The sequence below is a fragment of the Protopterus annectens genome, chromosome 4.part0 (assembly GCF_019279795.1).
Source record: "Protopterus annectens isolate FY-2018-M chromosome 4.part0, PAN1.0, whole genome shotgun sequence".
NCBI lineage: Eukaryota > Metazoa > Chordata > Ceratodontiformes > Protopteridae > Protopterus > Protopterus annectens.
Window position 1 is genome coordinate 369,216,492 of NC_056733.1, and position 20,093 is coordinate 369,236,584.

A 20,093-nucleotide genomic window follows, 5' to 3' on the forward strand; every position below is an offset into this window, starting at 1 on the left:
GTTGCAAATAATCGAGTCAAAATTCTTATACAGAATCATTGTCAATGCTGTTTCTATTACCGCACCAGCAGTTATTCACTGCCTTTTAAGTTTTTGGTTTCTTTTCTGCACAGCTGTGTCACCATCAGGTTAGTATATATGAATAAGGTGATGGTGGAGGGGGTGAGCCCCCTGTAAAAAAGACAGTATTGTTTTGTTCATCCATTTGAAGCTATGACTGCTGTGCTCATCTGATCATAACATTATGTGGCACAGTTAATAGTAAAACCTTTCCTATTGTTCTCTTTTATGTGAGTGTGTGCATGTGTCTTTGTGGATACCCTGCAGTTGTTCTAAACACAAGTTTGTAAACATCTGTTTAATCAACTATATTTGGTTGATATATACAGATGGTGGAAAGGTGCACTAGATAAACAATCCCCAGGTAGGGGAATATTCCCTTTTCATGGGAATTGTATGATTTTAGAGTCACTATATATAATTAGCAGAGGGTGTGGGAGGGTGCAGGGGGGCTTGCTTGGCAGGTTCTTTCTTGGTGCATGAGTGATAAGTGTCAATGTTTGGCTTGTCAACCCTTTGTGGTCGACATTTCAGAAGTTGATGTATCAGCTACATGATTAAAGTGAGTAGACCCATATACATATATATATATATATATATATATATATATATATATATATATATATATATATATATATGTGTGTGTGTGTGTGTGTGTGTGTGTGTGTGTATGAGTATACTGCATTTGCAGTTTAAGAAATTTGTTTTAGTAGTGCTGGAAGTGTAGTTTTGTTGATTATCGCTGTATTTCCAGCACTCTGTTCAATGACCAGTGCAGCAATTCTGCTGTTTGGAGAGAGAGAGAGAGAGAGAGAGAGAGAGATACATAAAGTGACAGAGAATGTATAGAGAGTGAGTGCCTGACAGTAGACTAACAATATTTACCTTACATTCATCTTTAAATAACACAACATAGACACTGAATAGTAAACAAACCCAAAAGCAAACATCTCAGTGTTAACCAATGTTGTAATGAAGCTGTCTGCAGAGTATTAGGGTTAGGAACAGGGTTAGGATTCACATTATTGCTAAAGATGGAGTTTGAGTTAGGACTATAGCTAGGTTTAGCACACATGACTAAGGTGGTACAGAAACTTCATGAGGGATCATTGATGACTAGAAGGATATACAACTTGAGTAACAAGCATTTTTTCTTTGCCTTAAGTTTTAACAAACAGTATTGGTTTACTTCAAATAAAGAGGTGAAACTTAACATCCTTTATTTAGTTTAAAACTTTACAAAAGAAAACTGGATCTTAATTTTTAAAGGAATGTAAAGAAATCCTATCTGCTCCCTCTAATTTGTTCGAAAAGAAAAGTACTTTAAACCCACCTTTGACTTCAACAATTTTGCAGACTTTTGAGAATGTTGTTTCACAAGAAATAGATATTTTCTGTCCCAGCACCTTAAACATTTTTTCTAGTAATTCAAATAGAACAAAAAACTCACCAAACAAACAACTGCAACCTTTGCAAGTAAAATGAGAACAAACTGTGAATCAAAAATGCAAAGGTATGGCTCCAAAGTAAATCTTTTGTCAACAGTCATATATATCCAAGAAGAAGGCTCCAAAAAAAAGGCTCCAAAAAACTCTTTTCAGCTCAGCTTTAATCACGCAAGCGCTTTCGCATATAGCTTCATCAGGTGTATCAAACCAACTAATTAATTATTTTTATACACCGAATCCTACTATTCCTAATATGCAAGGGTTGCCCAAGGTCCATAAGGATTGTAATAGACCTCCTATGAGACCGATAGTGGCAGGTAATAATTGGTGCACTGAGTCTCTATCCATTTATCTTGAGAAATGTTTGAGACCGATTGTTAGTGAGTCTAAAACAATTTTGAGGGATACTGAACAGTTTTTGAATGAGTTGTATGAGTTCTCAAAATGTAAGACCAGCATTGATGGTTTGTTGCTCGTCACATTAGATGTTGTTTCTCTTTTCACTGTCATACTGAATATGGTTGGAATTGATTATGTCACTGAATTATTAGTTAACTCAGGCAAAGTTCGCGATGACGAAGTATACTTAATACAAGTTTTATTAAATTTGGTGTTACAGAATAATATTTTTGTATATGATCAAAAAATATATTGGCAAAAGAATGGAGTTGCCATGGGGAGCTCTTGCTCAAATAGTTATGCAAATGTGGTGATGATTATATGGGAGACACAATTTTTAATATATGGTCCATTCAAGAATTATATTTCTTTTTAAAAAAGATTTGTGGACGATCTTTTCTTGGTATGGAATGGTACTGAACAACAATTAATGCAATTTGTGGATTACATAAATACATCATCTGATTTTTTAAAGTTCACGTTGAATTTTTCTGCTGTGAGTATAAATTTTTTGGATGTTCGTATAAGTAAAGATGGTAATGGATGTTTAAGTAGTAGGTTATACAGGAAAGTGTGTCATGCTAACCAATTACTTAATAGACAGAGTATGCATCCGAAGTTTGTTTTCAGGAATGTAGCCAGGAATCAGTTTTTTAGAGCCTCTAGGCTTAATGCAAAGGAAGAAGATTATCAATATCATAAATCAATAACTGAAATGGAATTGGTTGAAAGGGGTTATGAACGTAGTATGGTGAAAAGGAACTCTGAAGCAGTGGATTAATGAGAAATACTAAAGCAAAACCTTATTTTTCAGGGAATTATAATAGAGTGAAAAAGTGTACCAACAATAAACTTAGAATGTCCCTGCATTATACCAGGGATGTTAGTGTTTATACAGAAATTATTAATAATCATTGGGAAATTTTAATGACTGATGAACATATAAAGTCTTTAGTAGGTACAAAACCACAATTTTCTTTTAAGAATAGGAAGTCACTTAGGAATAGACTATGCAACAAATCACATAGGAAGAATTTAATAAATGAACCAGGGACATACCCTTGTGGTAAATGTAATTATTGCAGATATATTTCTATGGACACTGCCTTTAAACATCCAGACACTGGTCAGGTTTTTCAGATCACTACTAGTGCCACTTGTACTACTACACATGTGGTATATCTTGCTGTATGTGTATTATGTAATAAATATTATGTAGGTAAGACTGATCGGGCACTGAAAGAAAGAATAAGAGAGCATTTATACCATATTAAGAAAAGGAATTTTACGAATGCATTTGCGAAACATGTAGGTAGTACTGATGAACAGCATGTTTTTAAATTTTTAGTGTTGGGTACGACTTATGAAGATGTGAGGCGAGGCAACATTAGACATAGAACAGAAGAACTTGAGGCCAATTTGATTGTTAGACTTAGAGCTGATTATGGACATGGTCTAAATGACCATGTACCTATCAAGCCAATTCTTCTGAAAAGACCTTTACGCAAGAAATGAGCATATGTGCCTTATATTTTATTTAGTTTTGAATTGTATATATTTTTTGTTATGTTTTGTAGTGACTTTGACATGTTTTTAAACATATCTGTAAAGGGATTTTTTATCTAAGTATAACAACTGTATGTATTTTTTACTTTAAAAATTTTACTTGATTTTTGTCACATGATTTTGAATTTATGTATATAAAGGTGTTTTAATTAGTTGGTTTGATACACCTGATGAAGCTATATGCGAAAGCGCTTGTGTGATTAAAGCTGAGCTGAAAAGAGTTTTTTGGAGCCTTTTTTTTTTGGAGCCTTCTTCTTGGATATATATGACTGTTGACAAAAGATTTACTTTGGAGCCATACCTTTGCGTTTTTGATTCACATTTTTTCTAGTAACCTGACAGTGGAAGAAAGGGTAACACTGATAGTTACAAGCTATGCATGACACTTGGTTAATGAAAGCTGTTAGTTGGTGGTCTTGTTATCATGGATATTAGTTGATACAAAGAAGCTATCTATGTATTTATGCTTTAATGATGCTTTATTTTATGAGGAAGTCAACTGGGGAGCTATTCATTTGACATATTGGAATACTGACCTTACATTATTTGATGTGTTACATCAGAGAGTGACCAGTGTGGACTTCTACTTTATTTTTACATATTTATTTATTTATTGTTTATGGTTGACCATCCTTGCATTCCTGTTTGGTATTCTAAAAAGTTTTAAAATTCCCAAAAACCCACTAGTTAGGCCAACTGTTTCAGCAAAATAGATCAAAAATGGAACCATTGGTAATGTTCTTTGATAGTAAAATGAATACTGTAGAACAAAAGATGCCATCTTACATTAAGGATCTGTTTAAGCCCAAAAATACTAACATTTCGACTGTAAACAGATTTTAGATGCATAGATATATGTTCATTGCACACTTCAATCCCACATGAAAAGGGTATAGTTTTTTGCCTTCTTTTTAAGTAATACCACAACCATGTACACCAGGTTCATTTATCTGGAATACAGACTGTCAAGAATTTGTTTTACTTATCAAGTATTTTATTTTTGATGGCAAGTTTTTTCATCATTTATTGGTACTGCTGTGGGAGCTGTTATGGCCTCCTTTTACACTAATTTTGACCTAGCTGAATGGGATTGTATTTTTCTTTTTTATATAACCAGAAAATTATATTTAATTAAATGATTTTATTAATGACATTAATGTTCTTATTTTTTATACTTTGAAGATAAATGGGCACATTTAGATATTGATTTCAATGGGTACATTGATCTGGATTATACTAAAACTGATATTTGTTCATCTATTTACAGAAAAAAATAACACTGTTATTAACAATGATTTGCAGTCTAAAAGTAGAAGAATAAGGATTGAAATTAGTAACTTGATAAAAGTTGTGGCCAACTATTCTATAGCTAAGTTCAGCAGTTGCAAAGAAGAACTGTCATTATTCCGTTAGCAGACATGCATAAAACATATCAATATTCTGACACCCAGGAGCTACAGGTAAATTATACCTTCAATGCAGCCAACCGAGCATGGACCTTTGTCTCTGAGCTAAAAAGTAAGCCATGCAGTTACTTCCAAACAAAAGACTGACCAAGAGGCTAAGTAACAGTAGCGGAGTTTGGCTCACTAAAACACATTCAGACTTAAAGGATCACACAAGGATCCAAGAGAAAACTGATTGCATGGTAAGGAAAGCACAAAGAGATAGGGCCAGTCAATGTCAGGTAGGAGCATTCAGCTCAGCATGGCACAAAAAAAACATGCAAACCATTTGTAAATGGCAGACAAGCAACACAGTATAGCTCCAAGAGGTAGAGGATGGAAAGAAAGGCTCAAGATTATATGTAACAAAAAGAGAGAGAAGTTTATTCAAGCAGACCCGAGTGGTGGTAAATTGGTCAAGTTTCATATAAGGAGGAGGGACAAGGAAGGAGATTAGAACATGGAATAAAGAACAGAAAGGAAACAATAGAGAAAATAGAGATTCTGAACTTAAAGGATGGGTAGAAGCCTGGGAAATCCAGAATTTTGAATGAGCCAATCTGAAATGATAGATTAAAAGACAGCTGGGAGGAAAAGGAATGGCTCAGAGCAGGGTTAACATGGTGAGAAGCAAACAAGACTCACATATACAATGCAGGAACAAACAGAAGAGGGTCAGGAACGTAAAACATGGGATGGATAGGCAAGGAAAACATAAATGAAATTATGAAATCATATAAACAACAGTGCAAGGGAGAGGTAAGAATAGTAAAGGCTTCCCCATGAGCAGGTTAACAGGCTATGACCAGTATGATAATATGCATAGGATTACAAACATATACAATCTAATAGATAATGACAGCAAGCATGAATTGGTTGATGACTACGGATACTTATCACAATACAGCATACAGCCATTATATCACGTCTATTGTAGACACAAAACTGTAGCAGTGCAGTGCAGTATCCTGCATGTGAACAGGCAGTACAGGTCAGCATGTAAAATCTGTAAATGATCAGTATTTCTCTCTTGTCTAGATTTAACCTAATGCTATTTGGATATTACCTTTAGTCAGTATGAGAAAACAGTACTCATTTCCTTGAAATTCTATTAAAAGCAGAGCTGTAACACAGAAAAGCTTGCAAGGAGGATTAAAACTCAAATCATGTCCATGGAATGTCAAATCATGGGCAGGAGATGTGTGTTTCATTGAGTCACTTGCTCTGTCTTATTATGGCACTGCCAGAACATTCGTTATACCTATAATTTCTATCATTAGCAATGTTATCAGCATATGAGGCTTGTCCTTGACTTCAAACAATAAAAAACACAAATACAATTATTTGGTTCATCGTTTACTTCAGTATTTATTGAATTTGTTTCTCAGTAATGGCCTGTTGAGCTGTAACCTTTACAGAAGCATCTTACTGAAAGCAACTGAAAGGTCACTAAATTAAATGGTTAGAAAAGGAATGCAGTAAACACATTTATACTTTTCTTTTGAAATGCTGGAAATGAAATAGTGAATTTCAAACTATTCTTTTTTTTCTTCAAACTGTAGACAGTACGAGCACATCCAAGAGTTCAAAGGATAACCCAATGAATAAGACAGAAGAAACTTCTTAAAGATTAAAAATTAACTTGAGTTACACATACACATCAGTTTGTATCTATTTTTCAATTAATTTAATCAAGTGTTACATAAAACTGTACAATGAATAATTAAATCCACCAATGCTTGCAACAGATAATCCAATATTCAAAGACAAATTAGGCCCAGTTTTTACTTTTGCACAAGAAAAGAATTAATCAAAACCGTGTAACAATTTGATTATATATTGGCAGTCACCTGATTTTGAAAATACTCATGTGAACTAAATTGAAACTGTCAATAAATATTATTACCCTTTACAAACCATAGGTAGTAAGTAACTACTGGCAATTTCATAAAAACAACAAAGTAGAGTAATTCAATAGACGGAATTTCTGCGGTGGTGCAGTGGTAGCGTTGTTGTCTCACAGCAAGAGGTTCTCCCATTCAATTCTCGGCTTGGGTTGGGAATGCCTTCTGTGTGGAGTCTGCATGTCCTCCCCGCAGTCGAGTGGGCGTTCGAAAGACATGCGTTGAATGGGCGTGCCTTCGTTGAAGGTTGGGCGTCGGGCTGGCAACTTGACACCATAAAAAAAAAAAACAACTGCCAATCATTAGCGGACCGGAGTTCCGCTGTGGTGACCCCTAACCGGGAAAAGCCGAAAGACAAAACAAGAGTAATGTAATAGATACACAAACATATGAAAATCTGAATACTTTACAAACAAATCTCCTTCGCTATGACATATACTAATTAGCTAGACACTTAGAGATACATAGAAATATAACATACAATGATCTTTTGTAAAGTAACAGCATTTACATAGGTTTGATTTCGATGTTTCTGTCGATGCCCTGAGAAGCAACTTTTTTAAAAATCTGAAAGAACAACTTTATACTTTTATATCCACAAGGGTAATTGTATGATCAAGAGTGAACTGGTTTGCATGTTCATATTTCAGCAACCTTAAGACATTTGCAGCCGCTTCACACAGAACAGTGTAAGAAAATTATTGTCTAATTAACATGGCATAATTTGCACTCATCTTTAACGCCTGGCACCTAAAAGTGAGTTCTCTTACCATATCAGGAAATTAAAGTTATACCAATACTTAGCATACAGATAATGAACTCACTGTAATCAAAGATAAGGGCAAGAGTTTCCAGCATTTTATTAAAATTCACCATACAAGAAATCAAATTATATTAAACGAGAAAGGTGTTAAAAAGCAAGTCTGGCTCTGTATCATAAACAGATGAAGCCCTGGCTGTGACTCAGACAATTCTAGTTGAATAGTGGAATACGGAGTGTGAAAGAACAAGGCATGGAAAGGGTGGGAGTAGGTGACACATGCCAGCTCCCCCATCCTGTGAAAAGGGAATGGTGTCTTTTTGTAAGTTGATCATTCCCATGCATAAATAAATAGGGGCTTCCATGGGACAGTGGCCAAAGGGCCGGATGATGTGACCTTGGTGATCCTAGGTCAGTGATAATAGCCCTCATAGACAACAGTGGGAGCATATAAAAATAAAAGGATGGAATTGGACACCCACATGGTGACAGGGGTTCTCATATCAATCACCAGAGGTGGGTAGAAGGCCGTAGAGTGATGCCTTTGACCATCTTTCTATGTGAGGCCTTGTGAGCTGATTCTTGTGGGATCAAAACAAGTTATAACAACAGGAAACTGAGGTAGACAGAAGATTCAGTGGCAATGCTGGCCCTTCCTGGTGGTTACTTGGGCTGCTAGTCCAAGGGTTGGGTGTATAGGACTAATTGTCTAAGGGTAGTTGTAGCCAAAAAAGACCTGCATGCTTACCTTGATGATAACTCCGATATTAGTGGCTACTGGTTATTGATAGGAGCAAATAGTCTGTGGCTCATAGTACAAAGCTTAAAAATATTAAATAAAAGGAATTAAAATTGAAATATAAAATACAGCACACAGATATATGAGTATGTGAAATATCTATAAAATTTCCTGCCATAAAATTCTAGTAGAGCTTCATCTTTTGCCTGCCCTGCCTATCCTTTATCTTACTCACAGATGCCTACAGTTTGTTGTTACCGTTGTTGTTGTTGAATTCCATTAAATCCTTCTTAGCAATTACTTCATGTTTCAGAGATGAGATGCAGTTTATCTAGCAAAAGAGACACAATATGAACTAAACTTATATGTATCACAAGCTTGTACAATTCCCATTAGTCCTCAAGTTTTGATCTGACTTGTAATACTTTGTAGTTGCTCACCTCTATAATGTCAGGTGACTTTTCCAAAAGTGATTGCTATCTGAATTTTACTTCACTTCCTATTCACATTGTATACAGTGTAAATAAGTATTTCCTAACCAATCAGTATTTTCACTTTTTCATTAATTTCTGGTCCACTGTTGAACTCTACTGAATCACTACTTTCTGTACTTCTCTGAGAAGCTGTTTACTTCCCATGTACTCAACGTCTGGGCTGTACTCTCTCTTTTTGAGAAAATAAATAACCGTCTAATTTCCAGATACATTTCTGTCATGCTCCTCTTACAGTTATTTAACACATACTCCAAAATGGCCTGAAATATTCTGCTTCTAATCCTTGCCTGAATGTGTCATCTTCCTGAAGAACACTTTAGGGGTTACAATATATAATGATCCTAAAAATAAAATAGAGCTTGGTGTATCTTTCTGTTATCACTTAAAAACATGTCCTCTGATCTGACTCATATATTAACCCCAAATGATTTTAAAGGTATTTTGCCATTGTTTATTTGAAAAGCTTTGATTAAAAAGTTAGTCATCACAGAAGGAGGACGTGTTTTGATTACTCTTCTGATCAGTCTGAAAAGTCAATGTATTCAGCTGAAGCTGAAATACTGAAAAGTCTTCTTAAATATACATGTATTAATTTTTACTACCCTTCATTTTGAAAAACAATACCTACAGCAAGATCAGCTCAGCAAGATCCTGCCCATGTGTCCTGCAGAGTCCTACAGCACCAGAGAGAGAATTGAGAGACTTTGGAGTGTTTAAGTACCTTTTTTTCTGGTTTTTCTTGCTGTTTATTGTTACTTCCACCTAAACGCTCGGTTTCTGGCATGTACTGATACTCTAGAAGCTAATTTTCAGCTGCATTTGTACTTATTTACTGCCTGCACTTTAAAAAAGTTGTTTTTGTCTTGTATTGCATTATTTAATTGTATTTGGCTTCACACACAAGTGTGATAGCCATTTCTATACTTTAAAAGTATTTTTCTGTTGTATCTGTTATATTTTTGAAAAACAAAATTCCTATTTCCCACCTTTCTAAGCTAGAAAAGTCCGGTTTTCAGATATTTGCTGGTACCTGGACTGTGTTTAAGCTTCTGTGTTGCCCATACCTTACTTGGATAGAAGGAAGTTACTATGTTCACCAGTGAGAGTGGGGAGTTTTGAACAGCCTACCTGTCCTTGGAGGAATGGTCTCAGCCCAGAAATTGTAGTTTTATTGGCCATTTTGGGCTAATTTCTATCGCTTTTATCTTTCTGATATAAAAAATGCATTTACGCACTTTTTGTGCTTGTATCAGCTCAGCAAGATCCTGCCCAGATGACCTGCTGAGTTCTACAGCACCAGAGAGACTTTGGAGTGTTTAAGTACCTTTTTTCTGTTTTTTCTTGCTGTTTATTGTTAATTCCACCTAAATGCTCGGTTTCTGGCATTTACTGATACTCTAGAAACTCGTTTTCAACTGCATTTGTACTTATTTACTGCCTGCCCTTTAAAAACGTCATTTTTGTCTTATATTGCATTATTTAATTGTATTTGACTTCACACTCAAGTGCAATAGCTGTTTCTATACTTTAAAAGTGTTTTTTTCTGTTGTATCTGTTATATTTTTGAAAAAAAAAAAAAAAAATCTTCCTATTTCCCGCCTTTCTAAGCTAGAAAAGTCTGTTTTTCCGATATTTGCTGGTACCTGGACTATGTTTAAGCTTCTGTGTTGCCCATACCTTACTTGGATAGAAGGAAGTTACTCTGTTCACCAGTGAGAGTGGGGAGCTTTGAACAGCCTACCTGTCCCTGGAAAAGTGGTCTCATCCCAGAAATTGTAGTTTTATTGGCCATTTTCAGCTAATTTCTATCTCTTATATCTTTCTGATATAGAAACCGCATTTGTGCGGTTTTGCACATAGTGCAGTGGCGGTTAGCTAGGGTCAAACTATCCCTGGCTCCACAGAGTCTGCTCTTCAGGTTTTCCCTTAGTATTAGCCAGTTCTTTCAGTTTTAGCACTCAAATCAGCACTTTCAGACCCACACTTGCTCAAAAAGTGATAGAAGCACTAATAAACTATAGTAATCGATCCCCCACATTTGTTGTAGGGAACAGACAAACTATCTCCCCCACCAGCTTAACAAGAAAAAGTTCCTCAATCCATCTAGACAAACTAGAAAAAAATCTGTGAGAGATGCACTTATGCAGCCAAACTTGAGGCAAAGCTCTCTCCAGCCATGACTGGAATACAGTCAAGAGAAGAAGGTAACAACCTGCAATACTACACATATACCCACCACACCTGCAACTGCAAATCCTACACATAGATACACAAAGACATACTCGGAAGCTCTAAATAAAAATCTGCAGAAACAACAGAGACCTCCAAAGCAGACACACAAGCAACCTCCACCCACAAACACACTGCAACTGACACATAACCTCCAAAACCAGTGTGCCACACAACCACAGTCCATAAGGCATAACATCATACCTAACACACTTGTAATAGGGGACTCCATAGTCAGACACACTGATGTCCCATTCACTAGGCTGGACAAAGAGAAGGTTACCGTCAGCTGCTTGTTGAGTGCCAGAATCTGCCACATCACGCAGGCACTCAGGTCACTCCATAACAAGTACAAATATGACTCTGTCATAGTCCATGTTGGTGTGAATGACCTGAGATGTACCTCCCTAGACTACATAAAAAGAGACATGGAAGAGCTCTCTGATCATGTATCCAAGGCAGGTATGACCCTAGCCCTGAGTAGCATGTTACTGTCACCAAGAATGATACCTCAGTACAAGGAAAAAATGATAAATTTCAACAATTGGCTACGCTTCTGGTGTCATTCAAAGGGGATCCAGTATCTGTCTGCCTGGGATGACATGCTCGACAAGCCACGCTGCTTTGCCAGAGATGGCTTGCACCTGTCACCCCTGGGATTCAGGATACTGGCCAAGGCTCTTCCCACCCTCATAGTGCCTTTTTTGGGCAATGCTCAAAAGACAAACTCACCACTGTAATAAGTTCCAGTGACAAAAAACTGAGGGTAATGCTGCTCAACGCCAGGGGTTTAAACCGCAAAATGCACTCACTCGAGGCTCTTCTCAAAATGGAGAACATTGATATTTGTGCAATAACTGAGACCTGGTTCAAGGCTTAAGAGAGCACCCCAACGATTCCAGGCTATAACTCATACCACACATTTTGGCCACAAAACCTGGACCGAAACACCAAGGGAGGTGGCGTATCCATATTCATCAATGATAACCACACCTCCAGACTAGTTGCAAAGTACAATGCTTCAGAGATCATCCAAGTGCAACTGACAATGGGCAAAACTGCAATCCATATTGTAGCTTGCTACAGACCACCTTCCCTGCACCAAGACCCCCCACTCCTCGTTCCTGGAGGCACTGGAAAACATGAGAGTTCAACCAAACACCCTAATACTGGATGGCTTCAATTACCCAAACATCAACTGGGAAAACTACTCAAGCACAAATACCTTTGCCCAACGCTTTCTGGAATATATTAACTCAAATGCCCTGGACCAGCTTATCAACACCCCCACAAGGGGCAACAATATACTGGACCTGGTCATCACCAACATGGGGGAGAAGTGCTCCATACCTGAAGTAAATTCCTCGTTGGTTAGATCAGACCATAAACTCATCACCCTCGATATCCACATACCACCCCCCCCCCAAGGAAACCACAGTGAAAAACTTCTACAAAGCAAACTTTATGCTACTTAAGACAGAGGTGGCAAACATTGTTACTCCCATGCAGAATGACAACTTGGTTGAATCTGCTGTAGCCTACACAGAAGCACTCTAAAAGCACTTGAATAAGTGCATGGACTGTGATATCCCGAACTAAACCAAGACCCATTTCTCCAAAAAAGGAAGCCAGTCTGGTGGACCCCTGCCATAAACAAGCTCTATAACAGAAGGAAGAAATTATTACAAAAAAGAGTAAAAACCCAGGAAGGGAAGAGCACCCTGACCAACCCTCAGCAAAAAGCTAAGATCCCTTATTAAATCCCCAAAGGCGAGCTTTGAAAGAAAAATCGCAACGGACACCAAGGACAACCACAAAGCATTTTTTAGCTATGTCAAGAACCTAAATGGCAACTCTCAGATCTGCTCTGAGCTACAACATAACGGTTCAAAATTCATGGAACCAACTGTTTTCGCCAATATACTGGCAGATAGGTTCTGTGCAAACTTTACCCCTCCCTCACCCCCTAAAGGGTCCATATCTATACCAGAGGATTGCGCTGCCCCCATAATCACAGACACCCAGGTGAGAATGGCACTTTCTAAAGCAAAAAACACAGCATCCATGGGACCAGACAGCATCCCAGGCTGTGCGTTACATGAACTCCTAAATGAACTAATCCCTCACCTAAGTGCTATGTTCAACCACAGCCTTGCCTAAGGCTATGTGCCCACTGAGTGGCGCACAGCAATGGTTGTCCCACTCCACAAGGGAGGAGCCACCACCGACCCCCTGGAACTATCTCCCCATCAGCCTGACGAGCCTCGTCTGCAAGGCCATGGAGCATATCATCATGGAAGTCATAAACAACAACATTGGGAACCTACAGACCCTGGACCCTACTCAGTTTGGTTTCATAAAGGGCAGGTCATATCTTCTAAACCTGGTTGACTTCTTTGAGACAGTCACCAAAACAATTGATGAGGGAAAGGTGGTCCACATGGCATACTTTGACCTTGCAAAAGCATTTGATACCATTCCCCACTCAGGAATTATAGACAAACTCAATAACCTAAATATAAACCCCTACATTACAAGATGGATTTCTAACAGACTCACGGACAGAAGCCATACAGTGAAAATAGGAAACACTAGGTCTGACTCCAAACTGGTGACAAGTAGAGTACTGCAGGGCTCAGTCTTGAGACCTCCCCTGTTCGGTATTTACTTCTCCGAGGTACAAGCAAACACAGGGAGACTATGGCTAACAAAGTTCACAGACGACTGCAAACTGGGTGCCATAATCAAGAGTCCTACTGATGTAGATATCCTTCAAAAAGGTCTTACTGAAACAGATACATGGTGCCAAAATCATGGCCTCAAGCTAAATGCCAAAAAGTGCAGTGTCATCCCCTTCGGGAAAAACCAAGTACCTACGAATTACCACATAGATGGCAGCTCACTTAACACAGAGAATGTGATAAGAGGCCTAGGAACCCAGGTGGACAGTAACCTCTCCTTTGATAACCACATCACTAAGGTGGTTAGAAAATCCTTCTACATGGCTCACCTTATCACAAAGGGGTTTGCATCTAGAAAAAAGAAAGTTATTGCCCCCCTCTACTCATCACTCATTAGACCCATTATTGAGTACAATGCCCCATTTAGGATGTACCTTACTAGACACCTGCAACAACTGGAGAGGCTTCAAAAATACCTCACCAAGAGGATAACAGGCCTAAAACAGATGCCCTATACCACCAGGCTAAAAAAACTTCAACTGCACTCGGTTGCATACTGACTACTCAGAGGTGATCTCTGCCTGACATACAAGGCTATGTCAAACCCCGAATTGCTGGAAATGCTCAACCTAAGGAAAACCCAATCTACCTGAGCTACATGCTCTAGAGACCTTAACCTGACCTCTACAATAAACAGGACTTGTTGGAGGGACAGATTCGTGTCCCAGAGACTCCCCCTGCTCTGAAATAAGGTCCCCATATATGTGAGGCAGAGCTCCTCATTAGCACTCTTCAAGAAGAATCTTGATGAATGGATGGGGAACAGGAAATTCACCCCGGTAATCACTTCTGTGGCCCTGCTCGACAGAGATGCAGGTAACTAAATTGCATGGGAGGCACAAGCCGAAACATTTTGGCTAGGCTTAATTATGCTCTAGGGCCAATAGCCTAGTACCTACCTATGAACCTATGAACCTACAGTTGTTAAGTTTAGGGATAAACTATTTTTTCTATCTAAAAGTAAAACAAAAATATTGACTGAGTCATCACATATCACATAGGACCAAACAACCAAGAGGGCATTTCATAACCTTACTGCATACTTACAAATATCATCATTAAAACTCCTTTGTCCTGAACAGATTGTAAATACAGTTACTTTTTAATATGATTTCTCAGACTGTCCAATGGAATGTAAACCCAACAACTGCTATCACACCACAAAAAGAAACAGTCATACCCAACATTTGCAAGATGGTCACCCCAGCACACTATCAGATAGTTATAAGACTAGTAAATTGCTGGAGTTTAAGAAAATGACCTTGTCAAATCTAAATTTAAATATTATTTTTTTTCTCTTAAATTCTGTAAAGCAACACATCAGGATTTTATATTGTTGGTCACGCTGCCTGTCAGGAGTAAGTTAGTTTTGTTAGATAAGTACTGAAGAATGTTGTGAGTATTGTAATCATAAATCTTAGTTTTGTGTAGTATTGTAGTCCATATGCCATCAGTTTGTCTAATTCTGCTGCATGTGTAATGTTTGCATATCATCTTGTTTCTGTAGGTAGTTACTCGCTGGTATTAACTGTTCTTAATTGTGCATCATCTCTATATGTATTTATGCCCTGGGAATCTGGATGTGACTAAAAAGGGTCATCATCACTTACCTAAGAAAAATAAATAAATGAATAAATAAACTGCTAAAACCAGTGAAAACAACAAGCACATTTCAGTTTTTATTACTGACTGACCCCTTAATAATAAAGTATGCCATTATCCTACTAGTACAATTGTTTATATTCTACTTAATCATTTCACAAAGAATCTTACCATTAATATTTCTTATCCACATTGTCAAGCAAAGGCAATTTTCAGCATCAAAGCAGCTAACCACATTATAGAAAATATGTAGTGTCAACAATCTGTTACCTAAAAATATTTTGGTCCGACATGCAGACTTAACTAGATGCATGGCTTTTGGAGAAATAAAGAGATTGTTCTATCCTCTCACATTATACAGCCCTTTCAGAACACCAACAAATTCTTTCCTAGAAATTTCTCTATTAAGGTTTTTCTCATACCACACAAACTACTGACACATACAACTCATCATGTGACTGTCTCTAGCATTGGCCTACAGTTGAGTTGGATCACTGGAAATGCATCTTAAAAATTAGCATTGCTCAACATTTATATAATAATAGGTACACCCATGTCTGAGATGTGGGTGTTACTAGCAACTGCAGTAAAGACAGTTCTTAAAATATAAAAACGATTAGATCACCCAGGAGTCTAAATATGAATTTTGAATTAAATGGCATTTACTCAAAACAATTGAGTATAAACTTAGGGAAGAGGAAACATACCAATGGTTTGTCATCTCACTTGGTCAAATATGAAGCTCATATGGAAAACATCAAGCAAGAAGTTATGGTTCAAGTTTAATTTTACGTACCTGTTTAGTAACTAATAAGAAACTGATAAATACACAAAATTAAAACTTATATATTAGTGCAAATTAATAGTCTAAAATTTGAGAGTTTGACAAAGAGGCATTATAACACTATCAAACCAAGTTATGATTCAAAACGTAGGGTGTAAGTAAGGCTGAAAAGAATTATTCATAGAAAAAACCACAACCATTGGTGTATTGAGACAGATACCATGTAAGCCACCACATGCCATTTTAAATGTAATTTAGTTATTTTGTGCAAGACAATGTGCTACGATGTAAATTAAAACATGACATATTTATCATGGTCTATGCCTATATAATATTGTATCTTCCTCCTTGATAAATGCCATTTCATGTTTTTAAGTAAAGGGGTATAGTCTTGAAAATTGTCTTGGGCTGAGGGAACTAAATTCTGGAACTGGTTTCTAATTCCATAAATTAAGGCTATGTGCCACATCAAAAAACAAGATAAAACTCCTGAAATAGCTATAGGAATATAATATAGTAAATGTTTTTGTTTTATAACAGCAATGCTGAAAATGACATCTCACTTAATTAAAAAGATTTCATATCTTGTATTATGTGAACATTTCCCACTTTATTCATGTATGTCCTCACTGAATTTCCTTTCTTCCAGTCTAGGTAATTCTTATAATAAGCAAAGGGAATATAAAATATTCTAATGCTTGCAAATCTAGATCTCTCTATTAAACAATGTTATAGCTACTTGGGGCTCCTAATCTCTCCTGATCAAGCTGCACCCTTCTTATCTTACCCTCATTCTGTAATTCAGATATAAATAAAGCTTGGCAAAAATGTTTGTGTATGCCAAAATGTCTCACAGAATCAATACTCAGACTGTTAAATCCCTTAGTATTATTATTTTAATCCACAATATATATGGAAATTCAGACAGCATAGGTACCAGCCTGATACAATCTTCTGGCCTTATTTCCTTTTCTTCAAACCCATTAACAAAGCCAATTATCTGCATATTAATATCTTATATATGTAATCAAAACAGGAAAAGGGTTGCAGATGGATGGATTTGTAATCAACTTTCTAATACCCAACATTATCAGTTTATCATTTTAAAAACTCAACTGTTTAAATAATTATACCAAATTAAACATAATGTGAAAACATTGGTTAAGAATTGATACAAGTTATAAGACAATAATTTAATATTTACAGAATTTTTGGCCAATTTATAGAGAAATTAAATGTAAGTTAGTATAATACAAACAGGAATTGCAATATGAAGTGAGAGAAAAGCAGGCTTATGGTATATTTACAGAGAAAGCCAGGGAAAGGAAATTGACAAAAGTAAGAAAGTGAGAAAAGAAGGGAGAGTAAGGAGGTGTAAAATATGAAAAGGTATTTGTTTACATTGGGGATATAGTTTATCTTGGTGTTGAGTAAGAACAGAGACAGCTTTTGGCTAGGAAGTTTTCAGAATGGTTTTGAAGGCTAGGAGGGAGGGTATTAACCTCACAAATATAGGTTTGGAGTTCCATGTCTTGGCAACATGGTATGAGTACAGACAATTCCCCACAGATTTGAAATGTTTCTAGACAGATGGTTCTTCTTGGTCATTGGATCATAATGACTGACTAGAAACCATATCTCTCAAATGTACGGATTTAAACAGGATATCCAGATTTTTGCCTCATATATTTGGTCTGTTCCTCATAAAAATTAGATTTTTTGACAAATCACTGGGATGATCTAAGGATTAAAGTCACTAAATAATGACATGCATTTGAGTTTCAGACTTTATATCCTCCAGAAAATGTGTCTTAACACAAACCCTATTATTCTACCAATGTTCTAAGTTTATACTATAAAAGAAATGTATCCCTATTTTTTGGGTCTTTGTCCCCCATTATTTCAAGCTTTGTCCAGATTTCTTGTGTTAAGAGATTCAAAGGTATGCTGGGAACATAGTGGAGTAGAATGTTATTTAGTGCTGGGCAAGCAGATGTATGCTGGATAACTTTATAGGTGGGAAGAAACTGTGTATTTGTTAGTTGATGAGGTAATTATAACCAATTTAGGCTTTTTAATGCTACACAGTGGTGTGATCTGAAAGGGATATTTGCTGCAAATTTAACAACTTTGTTATAATGTTTTCAAGTTCTGATTTTTGTGATGCTTGAAGGTTAGTAAGGACAGAAAGTAACCTATCATTTTTTTTTTATTTTTTAATTAGAAAGGATTATTTTCTTTAAGAACTGTTTTCTCATTTCTCCCTGGTCATTCTAGAATATAATCCCAGGCTAAATATAAAGTATCATTGTCAGGTTTCCAATCATAACCAAGTTGTTATGTGTTTGAAAAACAGTTGTCAATAAAGTCACCTTGAGATTAAAGCTTGATAAGTGACTTTAGGGCTATACATTTTGAAAATGCACAACAGCCAGTTACGAAAGACTTAATCACAACATTTTGTAACAAATAACATGTTTTAGATACCTTACCGGGATATCACTTTTTCTAAAAAGTGTGTTGTACAACAGCACAAGAAGAGTGACATATTTTAAAGCTGTGTTAAATATAGGTGTACACATTGGTGATTACTAGTTGACTTGTATCACAGACTCCAGAATATCTACCTTGTATAAACTACCTCCCATCCAGAGGTCCGGTCTATTCTTAAATACATCTATACTGTCTTTTATCAGATGATATGCTATTCTACAGTGCAGACGTTATCAATGTAAAGAATATCCTTCTTTTGTTATTCTTATTGATGGGGGTAGTTAATAAGGAGTTTCCATTCCGCTGTGTTCTGGAATTAGCATATCTATCAAGCCACATGGTTAGGCCAAACTGAGTTTTCTTCATTTAAACAAGCAGATGAAAATATGCAAGTCCAGCTGTTGTCATCTGCATGAATAGTATATATTCCTGCAAAAAGGAGCTGTCAGAGACAATTTACACTGAATTTGCTTAAGTAGGTAAGATTCACTTTTAGTGTAACCACAAAAGAGGCAACAGACTCTAGAAGAGATATAATGGAAACAAACCAGTTATGTAGCAGAGGGATCTTTTGTGGTCAGGGTCTTAAAAAGTAATTCCATTTGTCTTTATCTAAGTGCTTGGTTTCTGCAGTTAACTGCATTTTCTTTAAATAATTACATTTTTGTGAATCCAGGCACATGGGTCCCTAATGGTCTTAGTTTCCTCTTAAACAATATTGTCAAGCTAAATGTAGCTCTCGGGTCTGTAAATACTTAGTGACAAAACCCTTCATCTCTGCACATTGAATCTATGTCCAAATTGCTCAATTTGTGTGTTTCTTTTCTCTGAATGACTTGATTTAGTCAGCAGCATTATTACATTAAAACATTGTACAAATACTACATTATCTGTGTACTTAGATATCCCTGATCTTTGGGAACCTCCTGATTTTACATTAGTGCAGTCAGTGTTACTGCACAGTAAAACTACCACTTGTTGCCTACTGCTCAGACAACATTCAACCCCTCTAATAATATATGGATTTACCTGAAGGGAAATTACACTATTTAAAATGGAACTATGTGACAGGGTATCTAGGGCCTTTGCAAAATCAATGTGAATTATAACTGTGGAGAAAACAGGCTCTGACCCAGCACTGACCAATTCATACAAGTCTGCCAGGCAAATTAATATGGACATACGTTGTAAAATTATGTGTTGCTTTAGATCATTCAGTAGAGAATACTTGTTATGCTTAATGGACCAATCAGGCAGCATTCACATTCTGTATCTATAAAGGAGGTAAGACTGATTGGATAGTGGTTTTAAATTAGCTCTGACCTGCCACTCTTGTGAATAGTAACCATGTTAGACAGTAGCCACTCACTGAGGATGGTACCCTGCTGAAATAAAGTATTTCAAAGTGTAACTCTCATGTCTATCAGAA